This window comes from Drosophila innubila (assembly GCF_004354385.1).
Source record: "Drosophila innubila isolate TH190305 chromosome 2R unlocalized genomic scaffold, UK_Dinn_1.0 1_C_2R, whole genome shotgun sequence".
Classification (NCBI taxonomy): domain Eukaryota; kingdom Metazoa; phylum Arthropoda; class Insecta; order Diptera; family Drosophilidae; genus Drosophila; species Drosophila innubila.
In genome coordinates this window covers 414355-423973 of record NW_022995374.1, presented here as the reverse complement: position 1 = coordinate 423973, position 9619 = coordinate 414355, and the positions used below count along the sequence as shown (strand labels likewise).

Sequence of the window (9619 nt, the reverse complement as noted above, 5' to 3'; positions counted from 1 at the left end):
AATTCTTCCGGGTTATTCAACGCGATTTTTTACGTTTGGACTGTTACCTGTTTTCTTTTATACCGAAAAGAAAAAATCACTTGAGAAGAAAGACAAACAAATAAAGTAATCTGCAATAAAACAAGACTAAATAAATAGTAATAAAATGAAATGGAAATTCCAAAATTGAAAAGTGCAAAAAAAGTGGAAATTATGAAATAAGAATATTACAAACAATACAAAATGTTTAAGTGTTTTTACTTCTCTCATCTAATGAACCTTCGAAAACGTTGTTAAAACTAGTTAGTTTGTTTATCTAATCTATTGCTTAATTAAAACAGTGTGAAATTAACCATAAAAACAATTACAACAATTATAAACAATAAGCTCAATCTTAAGTACTGGAGAATCTTATAAACACCCGGATAAAGCAACACAAGAAATCAACAAAAATACAAAAGTTGCTATTTCAGCTTTTTCCGGCGTTCCGTTCCATTAAGCAAATGCCTGGCAAATATTAAAGGTGAGTCTTGACAGATTTCTGCTTTTGGCACTGACTCGCATACACTGAAATAAAAGACCAACTACTAAAATTGAGAGCCTTCGCCTTACATATTGTGTTCTTTAAGTAAGACCATTTGAAGAATATTAAAAATATTAATCTGAAAACTAGCACTTCTTAGTATGAGATAAAAAACTTTAATTGTTTGAAATATGTTATATTTTCATGTCAAACTATTACGCTCTGGCCAAGAAAAACATATAAAAAAAAAAATATTTAAAAAGAAGATACATAAAATATGAATTTATATAAAAAAAAACGATTAAAATTTTATAAATTTAAAACCTTTCTTTTTCATACTCAGTATTTAGGTACATTTATTTCTATACTTATCATTGAGGTCTTAAACATTAAAGAATTTTTAATCTAATTAATAAAATCTTTGTCTTATTTGAAGTGTTTTTAAAACCAAGATGCGTTTTCTAACTGAACAAATTTCATGTTCTCGACGCACTAAAGCGCTTTATTTTTTTTATCTGTGTAGATATTGCAGGAAAACTCGGCAGCCTAATGGCCCTGGCATAAATCTCTCACCTGCTGGAATTTTATAATAACGCGAAAGTGTTGCATGCTCACAAGCGCATGAAATGAGAAATTTGCAAAACTTTCAACATAAATTACAGCATACAATTAGGCGCACAGCACACGCGATGAGCGGCTCCTAAAACTGACGAAAATAAAAGTTGTACCAACTTTCCCACTGTCTGTGGTCTGAACATAGTAAATTAACAGAAATTACTGCTGACATTTTTTGCCAAAACTTGAAAATTCTGTTGTGGCTTTTTAGCAGCTAAGGATCTTAAAGTTAATCAGCTGTAATTAATGTCAATGACCAGAAGTCTTTTTACATAGAATTATGGTAAAAATCAGGAATCGTAAACTAGACTGAAACAGAAAGAATTGTAGATAATCTTTTTTTGTATAGTAGTATAATCTTTTTATTACTAAAACTAAAAACTAAAAGTGATATTTTTATAACCTATTTAAATATTATAAATAAAACTTTGTTTTACCATCTTCTGCCTGTAAGCTAAAATTCTTAAATAACTGTTTAAATAAAAAAATATTTTGAACTTCGGTAATTGTTGTGAGGGCTTTGTGTATGTAAAGGTCAAAGGGAACCATTTCAAAAGAAAGGGAAATATGACACTGTTTAATAATTGAAGGCATGAAGTATCATCTTGAAGGACGCTCAAAACATTACAAATAGACGACATTAGAAAATCATATTCTACAGAAACGGCTTCAACGCTATTCCAAAAAAAAATCAATGATTTGAGAAATTCATTTAATATTCAAGATATGTTTTTTGTAGTTGTTGCATCAATTACAATATGTACATACGATTTGCGTATATGATTAAGTTTTGACTGTAATCTAAAGCCTACAAACTTTGCAGACGGTTCTTAACTCAAGGTCCTTTGAAAAATTTACATAAATTAGGTAGATATTGTGTGTTTATGTGGAACTTGCTAAGACGCTTGTTGAAAATCTTGTTTCGGGTTATTGTAAACGCTAAAAAATTCTGTATTGTCTGTGCTTAAATAAATTGAACAAAATTTAAGAACGTTGACTTTGCAAACTTTAAGGTACCCACCTCATTCAATACTTTCAAAAGGATTTAATTAGTTTATAAAGTAATACAAAGTCACAAGTCAAAAATTTCTATTGAATTAATTTAGTTTGCCCCTTGACTTTTGTCAGATTTTGGTGAGTGGGTGACATTAAAAAAGTCTGTTTTAGGGATTTTATTAATGCTTTTGATTTAGTAAAATTTGTTGTTATTAGAAAGGTAATTAGCTTTAATTAAGGCGACAATAAGTTACAGTTTTTAATCAAAAAGTTTTTTAAAGAAGCATCATTCCCCTTTTTTAATATGTAAATACATTTGAAAACTGATAAAACACAATACAAGAGATAAAACTGGCCATATTATTAACGTTTGATTGATTTCCGACACTAATTTTCGTTTATAAATATATAAAATCTCCAGCGTTTGCAACAATATGTATGAAAGGCAAAAGTATTTGATTGAGCGTATCAAAGTGGATTAGCTACCAAGTCCTTAAATCCTTAGCCAAAAACTAAAGTCACAGTTGTGGCAACAGCAAAATCCATTGAAGCGCGAAATCAACTTAATGCCATAGAAGAAGGAGCAGAAGAACTAGAAGAATACAGAGTTGACTGTCAAATCCGAAAGACAAACTTCAATACATACACTGAGAATAAAAAATGAACTAAAATCAAAATTTTGGTCTCAAAACTAAGAATTTTGTTTGAATAAACACAACTTGGGATATTTTAAATTCAAATTTCTTATCAAAGAACAAAGATTCGTATATTTTCAAGACCACAAATATAATTCTGGAAAAAAACAATTTTTGGTTTAACATGAAAATATAACATATTTCACACACTTAAAGTTTTAAATTCCATACTATGAACTGCAATATTTTAGATAAATATTCTTAATATTAGTAATTTGATCTTTAAATATTGTTATTTTAAGAACAAAATATAAAAGATGAATGTTCTTAATTTTAGAAGTTGGTATTTTTTCTCAGTGTACACTTGTATACTTGTACGTGAGCACAGCTCAAATATAGAATCTCTCACACACCAACCACGTTAAACAAACATTTGCAGCTTATGTTGTGCACAAGTGTAGATAGCTATAGGTCTATATGTGTGTGCTTAAGTGATGTGTGTGTATGTGTGCTTATGCGTGGGTGGTGTACTCTCTAAGTGGACAGCTTGATTGTCACAAATTCTACAACTTTATTTCCTATGATTACAATTAGTAAGGGAAAGTGTTCGGTTAGAAAAATATGAAAATACATAGGTCTTAATGTGGGTGTTTAACTAATGCACTTTCACAAATTCTACACCTTTACTTTCGCTGATTACAATAAGTACCCCCTTTTGTTTTTGCCTCATAACTTTTGTCCAATTGCACAATTTGAAATTCAATTTATTCCGTCAATTTGAAAATTTTTACAAGCAATTTAGTAAAACGATGGTTTATTGCTATTTAAAAAAATGTGTGAAAAATTAAAGAATATGTATGAAAACCTTTAAGATTTAAAGACAATAGGATGTTCTTTTTTTAACAATCATCAATAACACTTTTCATAATATTCCTCTTGTAAAATATCTGAAGTGGGAATTTTTATTTTATTTTTTTTAACATAAATGGTAAGATATTTGACTTTTTAAATCTTTTCGCTCTAAAAACTATTAAGTTCATAAAAAGAATGATCAATTACATTCTCAAAACTTGTTGGAAAAGTTTTGTAGATTTCTTGTTCAACTTTTAGAACTATTAAAACATACTCGTAGTACTTTGAGAACTTAGTACTGATTTCAGTGACTGCAGTTTTAAACAAGTGTATTATTGGTAAGAGTCAGTCTCTGAGTTGAAAACACACGCATTGCCATTTCGCCTCATTGCTATGCAAGCTGATAAACTGATAAAACTGGAGGCGACGACAACTAGTCGACAATAAGGCGCAATAAAAACAAACAGACATACAGACAAGCTGGGAAAAGAGAAAAACAGACACAGGGGCAATAGTAGCGTCAGAAGCGAAGCGAAGAAGAAGAATGAAGAAGCTGACAGGGCAAACATGAAAATTTCAAGGTACACACACTTTGTCTGTCTTTTGAATGTCAGCTAAAGTCGGTTTTGTGATTTAGATAAAACTCTAAAAATAATAAGATATTGTATATACAAGTATTTTAGGTAGAACGTACACCTCTATTTGTCTTTAGTGCAATCACATCTCTCACTAAATTGCGTCACTGCGCAGCGATAAAATCTTTAAGTTTGTATTTATTTTCTAGTGCGGAAACTTTCTCTGTTTACAATACAAACATAAATTCTGTGTTTTACAATATGCAAAATGTGAATATTCCAAGTTTAGAATATAAATAATTATTTGAGTAAATGCTTTTGGTAGTCAACAAATTTTCTCTCTAGATCTGCATGTCGATTTTCATGATAAGGGTCCTCCCTTTGGAATTTTGAAAGATGAAAATTTTGAATCTTAGGATTCCACTTTTAATCAACTCCTTATATCTTAATTAATATAAAACGACACTTTAAACTTGATTCTGAGATCATCCTGCATTCAAATTGTATTAAAATCAACAAATTTTAGTTTCGACATTTAAAGACTGCTTTAAGTTGAGTCTTCTGATCACCATGGCGTATGAGCAATAAATCAATTATATTGCACAGTGCTGACACACAAAGAACTAAATTTGATAGATGCATATACAATCTACATATACAAGAATTCACTTTCAGCTAAATGTTTAAGAGCCTCGAATTTGATGCATGGCCAATTGCATAAACATGAATTCAGATTGAATTTTACAATGGATGAAACTAGAATGAGATAATAGAACCTGTGCAAAACTGTTGTTTATAAAGCAGTATTCTCCGAGTTCATTTATCCCGTGATGTGTTCATAAAAGTAGATTGTTTAATAGATAAATAAATATTAGTTAATTACGGCAATTCGGCAACTGATGAAAGTACGCTTTGTAGAATAGAAGAATATATAAAATTGTAAATAAATTCCGAATTTTATATATGCGTTAAGTTGATATTAAATTTGAGTGACAATGCAAATTTCGGATGCCTTTAATGCTGTGATACTGAGCGTATGCGTAATTCGATTGTGTGTGCTATTTGCATATTGAGTATACGCACTGCTGACCGCACACAAAAACACATTTAATGCCCAGCGCATTTTAGCCTATTTAGAGTATCAGTTTCGCCGACAATATATTCAATTCTCATAAATATTGATGGCCATTGACGTTAATGAATATAACAGGGCGTAGGGAATAGAAATTCGGGTTGGGACACGAAATGTGTCCAACAGTTTGTGCCACATTGGCTCAGAGATAACGAGAAAAATAATTTGCCAGTAATATATTTGAGACAGAACGAGAGGAAATTGCAGATGTTTCGTTACTCATTTCATGGATTTCAAGGATTTCATTTCAAGCAGCTGCAAGTTCCAACTTAAGGAGGAAGTTGGTCCTAGGAGACGAATTTTCTTGTCTACTCTTGGGCCTATCTAAATGTATGCTTCTATCGATTTTGAACTGCAGCCAAGTCTCTCTTAACTGCGTGAAACATTTGAAGGCCAAAACGGGGCAAGTGTTATGCCAACAGTTGACGGCAAACTTAAACTTGACTATAACCCAAATGCGATTATCAGATTATGCATTAAAATTGGAACGATATTTTTTTTTATATGATGTTGCAGATGACACTCTCATTATTTGACTTTGGTTATAACTTATAGAAGGCTCAATTTATGTGTCTCATAGCATGTTTACTTTATTTACGACTGCTACACTGATAAAAAAATGGACAATCAATATGTTCGGCTCAGAACTCAGAATATAGGTGTAAAAAATGAGTTGAGAACATTAAACTCTCAAGGTTAGAAAATATATTTTGGGCTTAAAAACATTTCTAATAAGACCAAATTCTTTTTATAAGATTGAAAATTTTTATATTATCAAGACCACAAATGTTCTTAAGTACTCAAGACAATTAATAAAACATAATAAAGCGGGTTTTATAGATTTTTTTCTGTCATTGTGTGTGTTTTTTTCAAAATACTCTTTTGAAATGTTTTTCTTTGGCTAGACTGGGATTCAAACCCGTGTTTGTTTTCAAACTGAGACGGCGACTCTAACTAGAGATTTAAGCTTGTCATTCTCATATTAGGAACTGCGATTTCTTAGATTAATATTCTTTGTATTTTTAATTCTTCCTGAAATGGTCTTATTTTAAGAACAAACTATGAAAAATGAATGTTATGGATTTTAGAAGTAGGTCTTTTTTTTGTAGTGTAGCCAATGTTTACAACTTCATCGTTGTAACGTTTTCAATGCGCCTTAAAAATTTGTCGCATGTCATAAACAAGAGTCTGGATTTTGCACATTCATTTTTTTTTTTAGATTTGTAATACCTTTTGCAAAGGCGAGTCTTAAATTTTTAATGAAACACAAACATGTTGGTAATGGCTTTTGTGCTCCTCCCTCTTTCTCTCTTCCTCTCTTGCTCTCTTTCTCTTGCTCTTGCTCTCTCTCTCTCTCTCTCTCTCTTAAATGTGCCTCTAAAACATTTCGAGTTATATCTGCTGAATATCTGCTGTAAATATGAGTGCAAATCCTCGTGTATTGTTGACTCACGCAAACAGAAAGAGAGAGAGATACCATCCGACCATTTAACTGTTCGACCCGCCCACTAAAAATTGCCTCTTTGTGCTTTGGGGCCCTTATTGTTTGCCCCTTTGGGCCCTTTTTTGAGTTTTGTAACTGTTGCTTGGTTAAGTTGGGACATCGACATGCATCAGGGAATCAGAAATAAAAATAAAATAATTCTCGAGTTATTGCAGCTTTACATACAAATGAAATTCATCAAAGACATATGTAGAACTCGAATAATATTTTTTCAATTCTTTACTTTCGTTGCAATTGAATATTTGTACATCTCTTAGCATTTGTTTGTGCTTTAAGCAGCGTAAGCTTCTTAGTTTTGACCAACCCGGCTTAACGCATTACGTCAGTCATCTTTCTCTCTCTCCCTCTCTCTCTCTGTGTCTCCCTCTCCCTCTGTGTGTGTGTGTGTGTGTACACACCCATTAAGCAGTTGTCATGACAAGTCAAAAAGCAAAGTCTAAATGTGAAAAATTCCTGTTTTCCAAAGCAACACAAGAAGTTTTAGCCCAGTTACGTGTTGGCCAAAAAGTGCCAAACTTTTCTATTTACCACAAAATTAGATAAAGTTTAAAGGCGCACGACTACAATATACCTCGTGCTAAGTACTGCATTCTTTAATATGTGATACACTCATCTTTCTGCTGCGAAAACACATAATACCTTTCTATCTCCTTTTACAGAGTATCAAAAGTACGCCTGACATCGTCTTACTTTATCGTCGTGTTTTCTCCTTGTTGACTTGCCATTGGCAGTGCAACCGAATCGGGTCACAAAAAATTTTTAAATTTATTTATGCACGTGCCCCAATGAACAGACACTAAATTCTGAGACAGAACAAATCCTGAAAAATATGCAACTTGCATAAAAAAATATACAACTGAACGTTAAGCTCAGTTTTTTAATACTTAAACAACTAATAACAATTTTAATTGGCAAAATTAATCAATCCCTAAAACTTTCGATCAAAAGTCTGACCAACTGACGAACTGGCATAACTTTTGGCAAAACTTAAGCGATTTCCTAGCGGAAGGTCATTTTGCATGCCCATTGATGCAACTAAGGTAGTTAAAGAACCATTCTGTTTTTTCATTTTGTAGATGTGTTTGAAATCCCTCGAAACTTGTGTTTCTGGTTGTTGGAATTTGTTTGTTGCAGTGTCGTTCGCCATTTTATACTATTATTTGCATGTTTTCACTTTTTAATACGCCGTGTTGAAGGGCGTATCTATGGGAATCTGCAGCAGCCGGAGGTCAGCAACGTACGTACGTGTGTGTGTGTGTGTTTGCGTGACTTTTCATGCCACGTGATTAACTTGCATGACTCTTAATGTCAGCGGTGCTCCCATTCCCGTTAGCTTGTGCATTTGTGTTTGTGTGTGTAACTTGAAATCAGTGCTGCCAACTTTTAAAACAAAAAAAAAAGCTGTTCCTTGGCTTAAAAGTTAAACTATCTAAAAAGATTAATATTTATATTAAAATCAAAATAACACCTAACAACATAATTGAATTTTAGACTTGATTGAGCCGAGGTTAGCCGTTATACATGAATCGGTAATTATTCGGATATTTCGTTTCGAAACTTACCGATTTTTTGGGTTTCAGTAGAGTTATAAAAGTAAATCAGTGAGAAAAGCTTAAGATTTTATAAAAAGACTTAATAAAAAATCACTTTTGATGGCAAAAAAAAGTAGCTCTGGCAACACTACTTGGCAAGTACTGAAATGGGGCATGTGGCATGTGTATGTGTGTGTGTGTGTGTGTGTGTGTGTGTGCTGGTCATATGCAAATGACCGTGACTTGGCGAGGGACCATGTCCAGTCGACCAAATGCGCCGCGTGTTTGCTTGTTATAAATATTTTTAGTTTTGTTTATGGCTCTCCAACAACTTGCATATTATACACACACATACACCCATTCACACATGCAAACATCAGTTACACATTGAGGTGAACGCGGCTATGCGTGAATGCGAATTTAACGCTTTTCACCTCTCAGTTTCATAACTGAAATTGCAAAACTTCTAAACCTTGTGAATCTTAGTTTTTACTATTTTATTGTTTCCTTATTTCACCATTTTAATATTATCCTCTGTAAAAAGAGGAGCGCGCGAGTGCATGCTATATAATTAGCTTAAATCAATTAATATTTAAATACAATAATAAAATTAGTTTCGAAGGTTTCAAAGGGTTCATAATTTTAAAAAATGCAGGCCTTAAAAGCTACGCCAAAACCAACGTCTAAAATTAACTACATTCATCTTATCATCGTCTGTTTGATAAGAACTTCTTCTTAATTGAAATCTTCCGTAATTTTTTAGATCAAAATTCTTAATTCTGAGTTAAAAATCTTGGTTTTAGAACGTTTTTCCTATCAGTGTAGTGAGAAGAATGGTAAACTAAATGAATTGAGTGCAGAAAAGAGAAACAAAAGATGCCTCAGGTCGAACTATCTAACAATTTATCGCCAGTTAACAGCAGTCTCTCCTTATCTGCAGTGATAATAGATGGGGTAAACGATTCCGCAAACACGTTGCAACAGTTGCGGGCACATTTACCCGTAGCCCGTAACCCTCAAGGCACTAAGTGGTTCTTCAGTGTGTGACTAGCCATTAACCATGTGCAGCTGCCTCATTCAAGACAATAACTTTAGTATGCGGCACGACTGACAGCCGGGTAAATTGTTGGCTTTGTTGCTGACACTGCGTCTAGCCCAGTATTCAAAGGGTACACACTAGCTATTCGGTTTGTGACAAGGTCTTTACTTTTGTGTAAACATTTAGATCTTAGTTATTATGAGAGTAAGAGCAATTTTAAAGGTAGAACTATCTACC

General features: G+C 32.6%; 1 protein-coding gene across 1 annotated transcript in view; it reads left to right on the top strand.

Annotated features, from left to right (window-relative positions):
* The first annotated feature begins 281 nt into the window (after positions 1 to 281).
* Positions 282 to 9619, top strand: part of LOC117785713 (transient receptor potential cation channel trpm) — a 67520-nt gene continuing 58182 nt past the window's right edge. Inside the window, exon 1 of the mRNA XM_034623908.1 lies at positions 282 to 502. The gene's annotated coding sequence lies outside the window, so the exon portion shown is untranslated. The remainder of the gene's footprint in view (positions 503 to 9619) is intronic.